Below are 6,067 nucleotides of genomic sequence, written 5' to 3'. Positions count from 1 at the left end.
GAGTGGGAACAGGAACATTAACAGGAGTGGGAACAGGAACAGGAACATTAACAGGAGTGGGAACAAGAACAGGAACAGGATCAGGAGTGGGAACAGGAACAGGAACAGGAACAGGAGTGGGAACAGGAACAGGAACAGGAACAGGAACAGGAGTGGGAACAGGAACATTAACAGGAGTGGGAACAGGAACGGGAACATTAACAGGAGTGGGAACAGGAACGGGAACATTAACAGGAGTGGGAACAGGAACAGGAACATTAACAGGAGTGGGAACAGGAACAGGAACATTAACAGGAGTGGGAACAGGAACAGGAACAGGAACATTAACAGGAGTGGGAACAGGAACAGGAACATTAACAGGAGTGGGAACAGGAACAGGAACAGGAGTGGGAACAGGAACTGGAACAGGAGTGGGAACAGGAACAGGAACATTAACAGGAGTAGGAACAGGAACAGGAACAGGAACCTTAACAGGAGTGGGAACAGGAACAGGGACAGGAACATTAACAGGAGTGGGAACAGGAACAGGAACAGGAACAGGAGTGGGAACAGGAACAGGAACATTAACAGGAGTGGGAACAGGAACAGGAACAGGAACATTAACAGGAGTGGGAACAGGAACAGGAACATTAACATGAGTGGGAACAGGAACAGGAACATTAACAGGAGTGGGAACAGGAACAGGACCATTAACAGGAGTGGGAACAGGAACAGGAACAGGAACATTAACAGGAGTGGGAACAGGAACAGGAACATTAACAGGAGTGGGAACAGGAACAGGAACATTAACAGTAGTGGGAACAGGAACAGGAACATTAACAGGAGTGGGAACAGGAAAAGGAACATTAACAGGAGTGGGAACAGGAACAGGAACAGGAACATTAACAGGAGTGGGAACAGGAACATTAACAGGAGTGGGAACAGGAACAGGAACATTAACAGGAGTGGGAACAAGAACAGGAACAGGATCAGGAGTGGGAACAGGAACAGGAACAGGAACAGGAGTGGGAACAGGAACAGGAACAGGAACAGGAACAGGAGTGGGAACAGGAACATTAACAGGAGTGGGAACAGGAACGGGAACATTAACAGGAGTGGGAACAGGAACGGGAACATTAACAGGAGTGGGAACAGGAACAGGAACATTAACAGGAGTGGGAACAGGAACAGGAACATTAACAGGAGTGGGAACAGGAACAGGAACAGGAACAGGAACATTAACAGGAGTGGGAACAGGAACAGGAACATTAACAGGAGTGGGAACAGGAACAGGAACAGGAGTGGGAACAGGAACTGGAACAGGAGTGGGAACAGGAACAGGAACAGGAACAGGAGTGGGAACAGGAACGGGAACATTAACAGGAGTGGGAACAGGAACAGGAACATTAACAGGAGTGGGAACAGGAACAGGAACAGGAGTGGGAACAGGAACGGGAACATTAACAGGAGTGGGAACAGGAACAGGAACATTAACAGGAGTGAGAACAGGAACAGGAACAGGAACAGGAGTGGGAACAGGAACAGGAACATTAACAAGAGTGGGAACAGGAACAGGAACATTAACAGGAGTGGGAACAGGAACAGGAACAGGAGTGGGAACAGGAACAGGAACATTAACAGGAGTGGGAACAGGAACAGGAACAGGAGTGGGAACAGAACGGGAACATTAACAGGATTGGGAACAGGAACAGGAACATTAACAGGAGTGGGAACAGGAACAGGAACATTAACAGGAGTGGGAACAGGAACAGGAACATTAACAGGAGTGGGAACAGGAACATTAACAGGAGTGGGAACAGGAACAGGAACATTAACAGGAGTGGGAACAGGAACAGGAACATTAACAGGAGTGGGAACAGGAACAGGAACATTAACAGGAGTGGGAACAGGAACAGGAACATTAACAGGAGTGGGAACAGGAACAGGAACATTAACAGGAGTGGGAACAGGGACATTAACAGGAGCGGGAACAGGAACAGGAACATTAACAGGAGCGGGAACAGGAACAGGAACATTAACAGGAGTGGGAACAGGAACAGGAACATTAACAGGAGTGGGAACAGGAACAGGAACATTAACAGGAGTGGGAACAGGAACAGGAACATTAACAGGAGTGGGAACAGGAACAGGAACATTAACAGGAGTGGGAACAGGAACAGGAACATTAACAGGAGTGGGAACAGGAACAGGAACATTAACATGAGTGGGAACAGGAACAGGAACATTAAAAGGAGCGGGAACAGGAACAGCAACATTAACAGGAGTGGGAACAGGAACAGGAACATTAACAGGAGTAGGAACAGGAACAGGAACAGGAACCTTAACAGGAGTGGGAACAGGAACAGGGACAGGAACATTAACAGGAGTGGGAACAGGAACAGGAACAGGAACAGGAGTGGGAACAGGAACAGGAACATTAACAGGAGTGGGAACAGGAACAGGAACATTAACAGGAGTGGGAACAAGAACAGGAACAGGATCAGGAGTGGGAACAGGAACAGGAACAGGAACAGGAGTGGGAACAGGAACAGGAACAGGAACAGGAACAGGAGTGGGAACAGGAACATTAACAGGAGTGGGAACAGGAACGGAAACATTAACAGGAGTGGGAACAGGAACGGGAACATTAACAGGAGTGGGAACAGGAACAGGAACATTAACAGGAGTGGGAACAGGAACAGGAACATTAACAGGAGTGGGAACAGGAACAGGAACAGGAACAGGAACATTAACAGGAGTGGGAAAAGGAACAGGAACATTAACAGGAGTGGGAACAGGAACAGGAACAGGAGTGGGAACAGGAACTGGAACAGGAGTGGGAACAGGAACAGGAACAGGAACAGGAGTGGGAACAGGAACGGGAACATTAACAGGAGTGGGAACAGGAACAGGAACATTAACAGGAGTGGGAACAGGAACAGGAACAGGAGTGGGAACAGGAACAGGAACATTAACAGGAGTGGGAACAGGAACAGGAACAGGAGTGGGAACAGAACGGGAACATTAACAGGATTGGGAACAGGAACAGGAACATTAACAGGAGTGGGAACAGGAACAGGAACATTAACAGGAGTGGGAACAGGAACAGGAACATTAACAGGAGTGGGAACAGGAACATTAACAGGAGTGGGAACAGGAACAGGAACATTAACAGGAGTGGGAACAGGAACAGGAACATTAACAGGAGTGGGAACAGGAACAGGAACATTAACAGGAGTGGGAACAGGAACAGGAACATTAACAGGAGTGGGAACAGGAACAGGAACATTAACAGGAGTGGGAACAGGAACATTAACAGGAGCGGGAACAGGAACAGGAACATTAACAGGAGCGGGAACAGGAACAGGAACATTAACAGGAGTGGGAACAGGAACAGGAACATTAACAGGAGTGGGAACAGGAACAGGAACATTAACAGGAGTGGGAACAGGAACAGGAACATTAACAGGAGTGGGAACAGGAACAGGAACATTAACAGGAGTGGGAACAGGAACAGGAACATTAACAGGAGTGGGAACAGGAACAGGAACATTAACATGAGTGGGAACAGGAACAGGAACATTAAAAGGAGCGGGAACAGGAACAGCAACATTAACAGGAATGGGAACAGGAACAGGAACATTAACAGGAGTAGGAACAGGAACAGGAACAGGAACCTTAACAGGAGTGGGAACAGGAACAGGGACAGGAACATTAACAGGAGTGGGAACAGGAACAGGAACAGGAGTGGGAACAGGAACAGGAACATTAACAGGAGTGGGAACAGGAACAGGAACATTAACAGGAGTGGGAACAGGAACAGGAACATTAACAGGAGTGGGAACAGGAACAGGAACATTAACAGGAGTGGGAACAGGAGGGGGGGAGATCCTTCTAGACTTCCTCTTTCTTGGAAGCCCCATCACTGGTTTGTCACATGTCCTGTGTAGTGTTCCCTCTTCCTGTTTCTGTAACACACACACACATACACGTGCACACACACACACACGCATGTACACACAAACAAACACACACACCTCCAAGACAGCGTCTCTCAGGAACAGGGTTCATGACCTCAGTCCTCCACTAGAGGTCAGTATGGGACTGGGTTTGCATGGACGCTACTCACAGTTAAGCTACACAGTCTTCACGTGATCAGTCATCAGATGTCGATGACACGGGTGTTTTACGTTGCTGATCGTGTGAGTTGAGATGACCTTCCTTCTGGGGTCGAAGGTCACACTGGTTTTTTGGATGATTCTGCTGGTTACGAATGACCTGCTGTGTGCTTGAGAGAGAGAAGGGGGAGAAAAGAGGGAGGGAGAGAGAGAGAGAGAGAGAGAGAGAGAGAGAGAGAGAGAGAGAGGGAGGGAGGGAGGGAGGGAGAGAGAGAGAGAGAGAGAGAGAGAGAGAGAGAGAGAGAGAGAGAGAGAGAGAGAGAGAGAGAGAGAGAGAGAGAGAGAGAGGGAGGGAGGGAGGGAGGGAGAGAAAGAGAGAGAGAGAGAGAGAGAGAGAGAGAGAGAGAGAGAGAGAGAGAGAGAGAGAGAGAGAGAGAGAGAGAGAGAGAGAGAGGGAGACATGGTGAGAGAGAGCGTGAGAGAGGGAATAGAGAGATTGGAAATAAATATATATAGAGAGAGAAACATCAAAAGGAGAGAAAGACAGATTAGAAAGGAAGAGAAAGGAGAGAGAGAGGGAGAGAGAGTTAGTTAGAGAGAGAGTTAGAGAGAGAGAGAGAGAGAGTTAGAGAGAGAGTTAGAGGGAGAGTTAGAGAGAGTTAGAGAGACAGAGAGTTAGAAAGAGAGAGAGTTAGAGAGAGAGTTAGAGAGAGAGAGAGAGAGAGAGAGAGAGAGAGTTAGAGAGAGAGAAAAAGGCAGACATAAGAAAACCTGGTTACTGGAAGAGTCCAGAGTGTGTGGCCACTGTACGACAGGTGAGGTAGAGACAGAGATGCACTTTCTACTACACTATTTACTTAGGTTGTTTTTTTGTTTTGTTGTTTTCTGTTCTTGACACTTTGTTGTTACCACATGTTCCGGACAATACAGACTGTCGTTCCTTATGTTGTTTTTGAATGGTGTTGTTGATGTATGGTTGTCTGTTGTTGTGCGTCTTGCTTTGGCAATACGGTTGAAATGACTGTCATGCTAATAAAGCTAAATTGAATTGAATTGAATTTAGAGAGACAGCGAGTTAGAAAGAGAGACAGTTAGAGAGAGAGTTACAGAGAGAGAAAGAGAGAGAGAGAGACATTTACATTTAGTCATTTAGCAGACGCTCTTATCCAGAGCGACTTACAGTAAGTACAGGGACATTTTCCCCGAGGCAAGTAGGGTGAAGTGCCTTGCCCAAGGACACAACGTCATTAGGCACGGCCAGGAATCGAACCGGCGACCTTCTGATTACTATCCCGATTCTGACTCCCTGAGTTAGAGAGAGAGTTAGAGAGAGACAGTTAGAGAGAGAGAGTTAGAGACAGAGTTAGAGAGAGAGAGTTAGAGAGAGAGTTAGAGAGACAGAGAGTTAGAAAGAGAGAGAGTTAGAGAGAGAGAGTTAGATAGAGAGTTAGAGAGAGAGTTAGAGAGAGAGTTAGAGAGAGAGACAGAGAGTTAGAGAGAGAGTTAGAGAGAGAGTTAGATAGAGAGTTAGAGAGAGAGACAGAGAGTTAGAGAGAGAGTTAGACAGAGAGTTAGAGAGAGAGAGTTAGAGAGAGAGAGTTAGAGAGAGAGACAGAGAGTTAGAAAGAGAGAGTGTTAGAGAGAGAGTTATCTATGGGCACTGTACATCAGGGGAAATTGAAACAGAAAAACATTTCCTCCTTAAATGTTACAAGAATGAAAGTATAAGAGATCAATATCTGTAAAAATGTAACCAGTTAATTGAAAACTACACAGAACTTGACATAAATGAGAAATTAAGGATATCTCTGGGCGAAGGGCCTACTGCAAGCCTTGCCGCTAGATATGTATCTAAATGTCACTACCTGAGGGACAGTGAATCAACCTTGTATGACTGTTAAAACCTTTCTATATCTTACTATAATATGCATTTATCTGTTACTTTTCTACAGTCCCCAACTTACTATGTT

This window comes from Osmerus eperlanus, chromosome 4 (genome assembly GCF_963692335.1).
Source record: "Osmerus eperlanus chromosome 4, fOsmEpe2.1, whole genome shotgun sequence".
NCBI classification, from domain to species: Eukaryota; Metazoa; Chordata; class Actinopteri; order Osmeriformes; family Osmeridae; genus Osmerus; species Osmerus eperlanus.
The sequence above is the reverse complement of the archived record's forward strand: the minus strand, read 5'-3'. Positions refer to the sequence as shown.